The 12432-nt window shown below is 39.8% G+C and overlaps 1 protein-coding gene across 1 annotated transcript in view; it reads right to left on the minus strand.

The window, feature by feature from the left end:
- LOC576792 (uncharacterized peptidase C1-like protein F26E4.3) overlaps positions 1–10359 on the minus strand; it is a 37988-nt gene extending 27629 nt beyond the window's left edge. The window contains exon 1 of the mRNA XM_030983202.1: positions 10009–10359. The gene's annotated coding sequence lies outside the window, so the exon portion shown is untranslated. The remainder of the gene's footprint in view (positions 1–10008) is intronic.
- Positions 10360–12432: the final 2073 nt, after the last annotated feature.

Genomic DNA, 12432 nt, shown 5'->3' on the forward strand with positions numbered 1-12432 from the left:
GGGATACCTGAATTTCTGAAAGACCTGTCCTTATTTGCTAGTCTTTTCTCTGTTTAATCGGATTTAAGTGAAGAGGAATTCACCCCGAAGCTGGGCAAGTGCGAAGGAGCATTCTTTATACCAACACGGGACCAACACCATCTACTCTGCACCGCTCTATTTCCCCTCTATATTAGTATTAGTATTACCTCTCTATTACCTTGAAAATCCCGACAAAGCTCCTCAAAATATGCGTTCGTCACTATGGATTCTGTCAGAAGCAGATCAACAAAATGAGTAAATAACCACTGGCGTGCCCGATGTGCTAGATGTGCATGAGTATCTTGTTAAAGTAGATGTACCCAGCACAACGCCTCCTTCCATGTACCTTTAATACCACCGTGCTTTAACATAATTATGCTCATCATATTCGATAAACATAACATTCTAAATGGCCGGAGGTATATAAACGCTTTCAGTTAATTCGAAATTACCGTGGTACAATTGTCGCCGGATTTTCTGTCGTAGAACCTTCGGATGAAACCTTATTTTGTACATGTGGAATAATCTTGTAGCCAACGTTTATTTCTTATAATGGGTCAGGACTTCGTGTGCTTTTTACAATCCACCACTTTCATTTACGAAATGCTTATTCTCTTATCTCATAAGAATTATTTTATGGTGGGAATAATTGATTTGATTTGTTTTGATTTGATTTGTTTATCTATGTCGGGTTTGGGTAGAAGATACGAGTTTGTTTAGACATGTTAGAAGTAGTAGGAAATACACCGCTGAAAAAATGTCGCCTGAAATTGTGTCGCAGAACCTTCGGGTAAAATTCATTTTTTATACATGTAGATACACGACGTGCAAGTGAATGTAATATTGAACGGTATAGGCCCAAATTCACAAAGGAGGTTTGTCGACAAACCTAGGTTTATGTGCGTCATGACGCGTTTCGGTGCTTTCCAGACCAAGGTTCAGACAAACCTTGGTCTGAAACGCGTCAAAACGCGTCACATAAACCTAGGTTTGTCTTGGTTCGTGGATTAAATTTGGTTTTCGGTTAGCACAGAAGATTCACCGCGAACAAAATTAATGTCGTCGGATTTGTGTCGTAAAAATCCTCTTTAAGACATTTTGGATCTTGATGTCTGCCAATGAGTGTGGAAAATACGGGGTTTAGGATCACTCGAAATCACACACTTGGATTTGTGTTAAAGACATGTAAACAGAGCGAAGCACGTGAACAGATGAGAGATGGGATCTAAGGAATAAGATGGGGAAAATAAAAGAGTGGGATTGAGTGGGAGAGGGGTGAATTGACAGAGTGGGGTAAAGGTGGTGTGGTGGTATTGGTAGGCGCGGGGGGGGGGGGTAAGGAATAGAGAGGGGTTTAGAGAGAAATGAGAGATGAATATGGATATGGAGGAAGAGGGGAGGGGTTGAGAGGGGTTGAGAGGGGAGGGGTTGAGAGGGGGAGAGAGGGAGAGAGAGGGGAGGGGTTGAGAGGGAGAGAGAGGGGAGGGGTTGAGAGGGGAGAGGGGGTTGAGAAGGGGAGAGAGGGGGAGGGGAGGGGGAACAGTGACAGGCAGTGTTAGCTTTAGGCGTAAAACAGTACGGAAAATTGTGGGAAAACAGAGTACGGGTGAAATAGAGAACAAAGCAAGAGGTGACGGGGACAGGTGTAAGGAAACATGGAGACAGACAAAGAGACACAAGGAAATATTTTCCCGTCAGGCCCATGTGAATATTTTATGCTAAAAATTGAAGTTGTAGGACCGTATCTCAGGTTATACTGATTAGCAGGAACATGAAGGTGATTGCAGACTTTTCAGCAAAAGTGAATATACATGTAAACAAACACCACCCCCCCCCCCCCCCGCAATGCTTATGTCATAACAAACACAAAGTAAAATGCCCATTAATTCTTTCGAATTCCTAAATCATGGATCATGTTGTTATGAGTTCAACTTCCAATGAACTTTGTGCTCACGGTGTTCAAAAGGTTATTTCAGCGACCTACAATGTAGCTCTCTACTGGGAACGCCATCCCCCTCCTTCCATCACGCTAAAATATCAATTACTGTTTCATATTTTGATCAAATTTCCTCATCATTTACTGGACAGGTCTTCGCTGGCGCCATCTTGTATTAATCAAGCTCGCACTGGACATTAAAACCGCACTTAGTAGGAGGGCGGCGACCATCGTCTTTAGGATGGTAAAAAGATACGTTCGATGACGACGGATGAAACGAATTAATTCTCAAAAAGCAAATTAAGTTCAATGTCATGATTGATTTTGCGAAGCTTTGATGCTGATGTCTCTTTTGATGTCAGGGCTACAACAAAGAACAAGGACGTTCAAAAGCATGCAGCCGTACGTGGAAATAACAGGGGCCCATTGCATAACACTTACCATTGATGGTAACTTTGCCATAAATGGTAACTGCCATGGTAACAGGGCTCAACAGCCAATCAAAATCAAGCTTTGCATGGTAGTTACCATTGATGGCAAAGTTACCATCAATGTTAAGTTTTGTGCAATGGGGCCCAGAGGGCATTGCTTGTACTGTCGCGATGTCATTAAAGAAGTTGACGTATTAGCAATGCAGATAAAATATCCTTGATAACTGTCTAGAAGTTATTCTAAAAGACTGATTAATGCAGTAAATAAGACCAGTTGAGCATAATGAGGTTTGGGAAATCATAATTGTAACAAAGGGAATATTGAAGAAGGAATACAAAATTAAGATTGGCACTGTACATTGGTCACATTTGTAAAGGTAGACGAATATGGAAAGACGAGAGAGGGAGGGAACGAGACGGAGAGAGGGAGAGAGGGAGGGAGAGAAAGAGAGAGAGATAGATAGAGAGAGAGAGTGAGAGAGAAAGAGAGAGAGAGACGAAGAGACAGAGAGAGAGTAGGATGGGGGCAATGAAGAGAGATAGGGTAAGGATGGAAACACACTCAGAGAGAAAGACAAGGACGTCGAAAAGAGAAGAAAAGAAGAGGAAGACAGAGAGAGAGGGAGAGGGGGAGAGTGAGGTTAGGAGAGGTAAAACAAGGATGGCAGACGATGAGGAAAGTGAAGTCAAGTATAAAAATACCTTTCTCAAGATTTCGTCTCCCAATCTCCTCATTTCCCGCATCACCTGTACCCTTGGTCGAAAGGGGTTACCCCTCTTCCACAATCCAATCTTCAAATCGTCACGGTCCCTACATCCCAGATGCAATTGACACGTACGTTGACACAGGCCTCGCCGTGCTGCGATCATTCCCTCTCTCCCTCAACGTTCAAATGTAGCCCCAGAGGCAAACAGGCATCTGGTGTAGATGATGAAGAGTGAATTAAGTAAAGCCTTTTTCTCTTCACCCCCTTTTTTTTCTCCTTTTTTCATGTCTCTATACTCTCTCTGCCCTCTCTATTTATATTTCCCTGTCCTTCCCTTTTCTTTCTTGCTCATACTCGGTCTCTATTTCATATGATCCATTCTCTTTCCCTTTCTCTCCTCTATTATCCCCCTTATCCCATCGCTATCTCTCTCTCTCTCTCTCTCTCTCTCTCTTCCTTCCCTAAATTTGGCTTCTTCTCCTTGCGCCCTCTTTCTCCTCCCTCTGTCTCTTACTCTCTCTCTCTCTCTCTCTCTTTCTGTCTCTCTCTTTCTCTCTCTCTCTCTCTCCCTCTCTTCTCTCCCTCTCTTCCTCTCCCCCTCTCTCTCTTCCTTCCCTCCATTTGTTTTCTTCTCATTTCGGCCTCTTTTTCCTCCCTTTGTCTCTTACTCTCTCTCTCTCTCTCTCTCTCTCTCTCTCTCTCTCTCTCTCTTTCTCTCTTTCTCTGTTTCTCTGTCTTTTTCTCTCCCTCCTTCTTTCCCTCCCCTCCCTCTATCTCTCCCTCTCTTCCATCTTTCCTTTAAAGTTACTCATTACTTCCAGACATGCACTGTGTTTAATTTCAAGTACACTCTCTCTACAGCATAAATAACACATTTTCTGTACCCCTATAGCTAACCCTCTCCCTTTTCGGATGCATTTCTTATTTCTTCTCAATTTCTTTTCTTCTTCTTTACTCATGGAAAATTTGGTTATTTCGACTGCGTTTTGAACTTCAGCTTGCCTGTTGCCACAGTAACGGTTCCCATTTCACGTCATCGTATATCAATATAGCACCTCTCGGGAGGAGGATGGGGGCTACAGTGGGAGGAGAAGAGGAGGAGAGAGAAGATGGAGATAGAGCCCCTACGGAATCACGTCATCTGGTTTTCATCACGAAAGACACAGTCGAAAAGCTTTTGAGATCTATTTAATACGATGGATTTGGACAAAGCTGTCATCTTCAAACTTTCTTTTAAAATTCAATAAAATCTGAACTGGAGATGACTTCATTTCATTTTAAGTACATGTATTATACGAAGACGCAAAGCTAAACAACAAAATGGATATTGACAACATGTAAGGTTCTGGCAAAATCAATGACATAGTTAATGAAATCAATTGGTATAGGCTACACTTAAATATAAGAAAGAAAAGAGAAAACTCTTCATTATAAATAAACTATACGATCAGATCCGCTAACAACTAAGAAATGAATGAAAGCAGAAAAGTGAGGACTGAGATATTTTCTGAAAATGTATTATTTTCATTCATTCATTCATTCATTCATTCATTCATTCGTGTGTTCAATTCATTTTCATAAAAATGGAATGCATTTGCAAATTATTTCCCGACAAAATGTAAATGTCACGATTACTGTATTAGTATCGCATTATGACAGACATTAATCTTGACATTGCATCAAATTCCTTTGATTAAAGATTTAATTTTCAAGATAAATACTACATGAAAATGTCCGTTTATAACTTCAAGTCGTACTACCGGGGAAGAAAACCACGTCTAATTCAGCGCGAATTGGGTCATGAATTGTCGCTTATTTCTCGACTAATGTTTCAATGTTTTTCTAGGTGACTGTCCTGATCGGTTTCCAGTTTGTAATTCAATGTCTCTGTTATTACTGCGACCTTTTTACCCATAGCAACCCATGCTGTGTGTATGATCGGAGAGCCATTTTAGAGTCGGGACGCCATGCATGCATGTTTACCCCGGTTCAGAGGTTGCCATATTCGATTTCAACCTCCTCTCCAAACAGCTGATGCCTCAGTCACACCGATAAACTGACTCGACACCGACTCCAAACCGGTCGAATGGTGGCCATTCCCAGTAATACCATTATTATGCTATCTGTTGTCGGTCTGACGTCGGTTTCTTTGGTGTGACAAGGAGTAAGGCGTAAGGCAAAAGGCAGAAAGGAAAAAAGGCAAACAAAGTTGGTTTAAATAACAGTGAAGGGGGCAGGTAGAGGTAAGATATTTATGTTATGTAGACCACCTTAGTTTCGTACACGAACAGTACTGCATATTGTATATCACATTCAGTAAAATCATCATTATATTCGCTATGATAACACTTTCCCGTTGTCATAGAGGAAAAAATGAATTGAGGAACAATTTTGTCCAGTCGTTTTCAATAAGAGCAATACATTTTTGACATATTTCGCAAATTCAATTTCAATGTAAAATGCCGCACAGACAGATTTGCTCAACTTTGATTAGAGTAATATCGACCTGAGATCAACAACAACAACTTAAACCTAATCTCTCCCTAGTCCCTCCCGCTATGCCAACCGGCATTTAATTCCGGGGAATAGCCTGACCATTTTGAAATTCAATTTCAATTTCAATTTATTCATGTTTCCAACAGACCATTACAAATCAATTATAAACATTTACGACAAAATGTAGAAATACATATCGGAAACAGAGGGGTCCACTTAAAAGCGAGTCCGTAACGTAAAGTCCGTAACTACAAAAGGAACTACAAAATAGGGGGAAGGGGATGCCAACAGAGACGAGAACTTTAAATAACAGTACTTTAAATTAGAATTAGGATGGTCTAACCACATCTGCTAACAAGTCAGTTGACATTTTTTTCTTCAAATAGGAAAAATGAAAGAAGATGAAGGGTCTTCAATTTTGTGACATGAAGATTATGCAATAAAGAATAACGACATGAACGTTGCAATTAGGAGGGGCGAGGTGTCACATCTCACACACACTTCTAGTGACGTCCTGACCCCCGCCCCTCCCTCCCCCTTCCCAAACACCAGCCCCATCCATAGCCACAAGCAACACTCGATCATTTTTTCTTTTGCATAACATTTGAAGTAAAGTGCATGTAAAGGTGTTGAGTGGAACGCAAATCCCTCGTTTGAGGGCGTCCTGGAAATCCGCCAAAAATATTCCCATTGTGACAACATGAGACTACTCATGAAAGACTTAAAGATGATTTGAAACTAAAAAAAGATAGAGGGAAATGGGGAAGTGAAAAAGGGAAACAGACGAGAAAGAGAGAGAGAGAAGTGGGGAGATTTTGGGGTGGAAGGTGGGTGAGTGTAGGGAGGGGGAAATGGATAAAGATGAAAGCATTTGGGAGAGTGAAATAGGGAGATGGGGGGGGGGGGGGGGTAAAGGCACAATTTCGTTTATATAGAGCGGAGATTAATGAAGGAATAAGTAGACCTGAGACAAAGTCATACTATTGCGCATATCAAAGTAAACAAAGATGTAATAATGATGAGAGCAAGTAAAATTATTCAAAGGTTACATTGAAAAGATTTGTTTTCTTCTTCGAAATAGGCGAACCTAAAAGAGAGAGAGAGAGAGAGAGAGAGAGAGAGAGAGAGAGAGAGTAAAACATATGTGACAGTGATGGGGAGTAATATGAAGAGTTATTGGGGTGAGGAGGCGAGTGTGCGTGTGTGTGGGGGTGGGGGGGGGGGGGGTCATCAGTCAATAATATGAAGAAGAAAAACGCTTGTATGTGCCGGAGGCTCGTTAAGGATCATAATTCCTCCGTGACTATTGTTAATTTTAACCACCAACGTGATCAAAGTGTTAATAATAGGATTAACACCATACCTATAAAGATTTCATAGCCCCCAATCTTCCATAAACCGATTAAAAACGGGCTTATCTATCTAGAGATCGCTTTGATACATGAATATCTTTTTTGCACTCCACCAATCGAATTTGGCAAGAAGAAAAAAAGGGCACATTCTCATTACATGCCAATTCTGAACATAGAATTACCGGTACGACTTTGGGCCTATGCATGCTCGGTAATCTTCAGTTAAGCAAATAAAAAATGTAGATGGCATTCACCCAAATATGAACCAATTCATTTGCAGTCAATTGACGCAGTTATAAACAAATAAAAAAATACATGCATGCCTTGATATTATGCAGATGATAACGTGATGGTATGCAGGCATATAGATCAAAACAAATTTGGGACCCTTAAATTACATTATGCTTGCCTTTATAGAATGCATGCTTTTCACACTGGTAAAATCGAATGTGAAACGAAGTGGACTGTTAAATCAAAATATTGCGAGTTAGAAACAAGGCAGCACGACGTAACCTAACCATGCTACATATTCTTGCCAGTGCCAAATATCGAACGGAATCAAATGGTTTGTTTGATGGTAATGGTATCCACTTGGGGGCATAACATGAACATGCTTAATATCAGTATTATTGTTAAAGAATGTTAAAGAATCAGAATCTGTGATTTAATGATTCTCCGAGGTTTGATATTTCATAACAAAAACAAAAAATAGCTAAATAAAGTAACGATAAAAAACGATGATACGACTAAACTGAGATGTATATGAATTATGATTGGTCCCTATTTATATAGAGTAGCCACATCAGTATTTTGAAAAAAACTGATCTTCCTGAGGGCCCTGCATTTATATACCCGCGCAATTGCCAGGTACCCATCCACACCTGGATGGAGAGTGGCAAATGTGGATTAATGCCTTGCCAGAGGAGGTTAACGTCGGGCTGGAATTCGAACCCAGAGCTCTTCGACTGAGAGTCAGGTGAATGGACCACTACATAGATACCTCGACACATGCATGTGTTCTCAAAATGCTTCTTTTTTGTAAAATTTATCTTAAACATGAAGACTCTGAGCGGATGAGAATTGCTGTAATGGGTCGACAATTATTAATCAAATTCAGTCTCATAATTTAATAACATTACTTCAAAGTGCTGCCGGTTGAAGTACCTCTAAATATAAATGGATGAGGGTGGGGGCGACTACATTTTATCTCGCATCTGTGTCCTGCACTGACGTACATTCTGTGATCGATTTGGCATGCCGGTATCTCTGGTCAGTCAATGCAAGAATGAATTTTGGCAAACATTTCGACGCGAGATGTTTAATCTATTTAACCTTGAATGTAATGCTCTAATTGAATAATGTTGTTTTATCATGTTCTTCGTCTGTGCATCGGCAGTCACTCATGATTGTTTGTTACACCATTCTCTCTCTCTCTATCTTCCTCTCTGTCTCTCTCTCTCTCTCTGTCTCCTTCTCTCTCTCTCTCTCTCTGTTTCTCTCTCTCCCTCCCTCTCTCTTTCTCCCTCTCTCTTTACATACCAATATATCCACCTACCTACCTATCTATCTATATATATATATATCTATCTTCTTTTTGCTTTCTCTCTCTCTCTCTCTCTCTCTCTCTCCTCTCTCTCTCTCTCGCTCTCACCCTCTTTATTTCTGCTTTCTTAATTTCTCCCTTTTCTTGGTGAATTACTTCCTACCCTCTAGCTCTTTCTTTCTTGGTCACTTTGTTTCTCCCTTTCTACGACGCCCCCCCCCCCCCCTCCTCTCTTTCTCTCCTTTACTATATTTTACTATGTTTCTCAATTTTTCTATCCGTTTCCTTTTTCTCTCACGTCCATTTTTCTCTCACATATCATCTTCACTCTTTTGTTATTAGCAAGTAGGCCTACTAATTTGACAGTGAATTTAATTTAAAAAACTTTCAACGTCGAATCATCAATATGTGGAGAGGTGTTGCTATGTCAGGCCGTTGAAAATGTCCAGACCAATTCGTTTATATTGCACACATAAAAGTGGAATACATAACGGAGATATATTTGATTAAATATCAAATCATAATCAGGAAGTTATAAATTATTCTGGTCGCCCTTTCGCAAGAATGCTCAAAAAAGACACGATTTTGTTCAATTATCATGATTAAGACACTAAGATCCCTGGCATCCCTTTAAAAAGATCAGGTAACTCCCCACTAAATTATTGTCTCTCATGATAAGATTATCCCGTTTCAAATGACAATTATTTACAAAACAAAGAGTTTCAGGTTGAGGATGTGCAGATAATCATAGATGATAATACATACATTCAATTACAGACAGTTTCAACATTCACATGTAATAAAAGAAGATTGAACGATCATCATGGGGAGAGCTGACAAATTCGTAAAACAGCATAAGAATTTTACAGAGCAACATTGAACATCTCGAAATCTCTCATCGTTGACTATGATTTTACACCGCATAGTAGTTCGTCTTCATCATTGCAAAATGAATCGAAAAAATATTTGAACCCCTCCCCCCCCCCCCCCCCCCCCCTCACCCTATCCCCCTCTCTGATTTTCGCCGTCCATTCTTGCTCACGTGAGTTCGACCAAACCAATGTCTTTTTAATCAAAACGAATACTGAAAGAAAACAAATATCCTAAGAAAAATGATTACAATTTTAATTCATGGACTTTAAACTCGTTGAAATCATTGAATATCATCCAGAAATGATGGAGAAAATAAAAAGAAATTTCATTCAAATGCCCTTAAGAGTTAGCTGGAAACATTCTTTAGACAATCATGAACTTAAAATTTCTTTGAGCAACTTAATTGCTACATGCTTACTGCCTTGATTTGATGACAATTATTTATCTACATAAAATAATGAAGGAGAGCATTGAAAAAATATCTTTCAAGGTGCCCTTGAGAATTTTCTGGATACAAAACTGTCAATCAGTTTTACCCCAAAACATAAATGATCGCCCCAGGCACAAATTGCCACTCACCCATCACCATCACGGCCACCTTCACAAAAACATCCCTAAAACGAGACAAGAAAACAAAACAAAATCTTACCTTCCACAAGAGCTGTCAAGTCCTGATCGTTATTCCTTCATAAACCACAACCAAAACACCTCCCAAGCAAAATATATCTCCACAATCGCGACGATAACAAGAAGAAAAAAAGGAGAAAAATCCCCTTTTCAGCTACCAAAACAAAAGCACGACGCGAAAATCGTTCCAAAACACACTAGGCCACCAAGTCAAGATGTCAGAAGTTTTTGACAAATATTGATGCTCTGTCAGACGGTTCTATAAAGCTTCGACGAGCAAAAGTGCGCGGAATAATTATACGTCAAAAATAGTCTGATTTCTTGGCGTACAAAAAGAATGCGTCCGTTCGCTTGTTGGTCGAATTGGTAAATGCCAATAAATCTATTTGGTCGCTCGCGCGCTGTGAATTGAGCTCGCTCGTTCGCGAAACAATCATCTCGCACAAACTCGACCCAGCTTGCTCCATGCATGATTCGTACGCTTTTTTTGTTGGGGAGGTTTTCTGAAAGACATTTTGAACCCCTACCTCGCCCTGTAAGGCACGTTTTCAACTCTCGATGCCCTCACTTCTTTATCTCCCGATATTTTTTGTTATGCTTACTGCCTATTCTCTCTCCTCTCAACGCTTTATTTCTCTCGATCGCGATTTGATGCTATTGTCAAGTCAATCCTCGCCCGTTTTTGTGCGCTATGAATTTGGGAAAAGGGACAGTACGGTTGAACTCACTCATCGAATGAGTTTCGATAAATTTCGTGAAGGGAAAGTTTAGAAATTGTTAGTATTCAAGTTAGTTCCATTGTATGTACAACCGTTAAAAACAGCTTCAATTTTGCCCGTCTTTATTCTATCTTTTTTAATAGACGGAATGCTTCTTACAAAATTGATGCTTTAAAAACTTGTAATGTTGATGCAATGATTTATTTGTTCTTTTCTTCTCTTATTCTCTCTCCCTCTCTTTTTGTTTTGTTGTTGTTGTTGTTTCGTTCTTCTTCTTTTTATTTTTTTGGGGGGAGGGGGGTTCCGGTCAAAATGTTAGTGCATTTTGTTTCAACATGTTTATTTTTCTAACTTTCAGACTTGTAATTATTTTTATTCCAACCCAGTTAATAACCACCTCCCCCCCCCCCTCTCTCTTTCTCTCTCTCTCTCTCTCTCTCTCTCTCTCTCTCTCTCACACACACACACACACACACTCTCTCTCTCTACCCAATCCCTCTCTCTCTCTCTCTCTCTCTCTCTCTCTCTCTCTCTCTCTCTCTCTATCTATCTATCTCTCTATCTCCTTCCCCCATCCCTTTGTTCCCTTAAACAATTACTATTCTTAAACTTGTAACTTAAACGTGTTTTAAAGTGAGTCCCATTATTTTTATTAATACGTCTCCTCTCTGTCGTCACAACTCTCTCTCTCTCTCTCTCTCTCTCTCTCTGTCTCTCTCTTTATCCATCTAGCTACCCAATCTCTCCGCATAGATCATATCCATCCTGCATTTCTCTCTCTTTCTCTCTCTCTCTCTCTCTCTCTCTCTCTCTCTCTTTCTCTCTTTTCTTAGTCTCTCTTCTTCTCTCCTTTTCATAATTTCATAAATATCAACTTTTTGTAAACGGGCGTATCAAAAAATTTAAAAAACTAACCTTTCTTGAGAGTCCTTTTTCCCTCCGAGTAACGCTCAGTGTTACCTCTTACATGAAAAAGATCATGTCTCTTCATGGGCAAATTATCATGTGACTGCGATGTCGTGTGAGAAGATAGACCACCAGAGACAAATTAAAGTTAACATTATTTATTTCAGATCATTATAGGTGACTAGTCATTTTCTTAAAAGGCATTTTAGTCAATGTTGGAAGGACAAACTTGTGATAAACGAGGGATATACCAAAAAGGACCATTATTATCATGACGAGGTTTGAAGCAGAGTACATTATATACAAATTATCAAGAAATACTTGTTACCATCAATCTTATTTATTAAAAGCTGTCGAACCTTAAGAAAAGCATGCAAGGATTTTGTAAATGTCGGCTTAAGTATGCACAAAATTGACTTTAATAGAATGTACCACAATAGTCCAAAAATAATGTTCTTCGGGAATGCCAACATCTTTTCAAACTTGTGGAAACCGTTTTCCAATTTTTCATTTGCTGGGTATTCCATCTACTTGTACTTTGGTAACAACCGCAAAACGTCCCGCCTCAAAAGGGTCTAAAGAGATAACGGCCCGGGGACAAATATCTTCCACATAATGCGAACAAAATAATCTAATTTGCACCGGCATACCTGTACCTATTCTACCCCTATTCACATCTAGAACGAGAAGTCGAGGACACACGTCACATATTTCACAGATTAATGAAGATCCTCGTTGTGTTATTTTCAAATCTTTTATTCAGCTACCGGCTAATTACGTTGGTGATTGTGGATCCTTCGCGCTTTTTTGTTGTTGTTAAG

This window comes from Strongylocentrotus purpuratus, unplaced genomic scaffold (genome assembly GCF_000002235.5).
Source record: "Strongylocentrotus purpuratus isolate Spur 01 unplaced genomic scaffold, Spur_5.0 spur5_scaffold_13, whole genome shotgun sequence".
NCBI classification, from domain to species: Eukaryota; Metazoa; Echinodermata; class Echinoidea; order Camarodonta; family Strongylocentrotidae; genus Strongylocentrotus; species Strongylocentrotus purpuratus.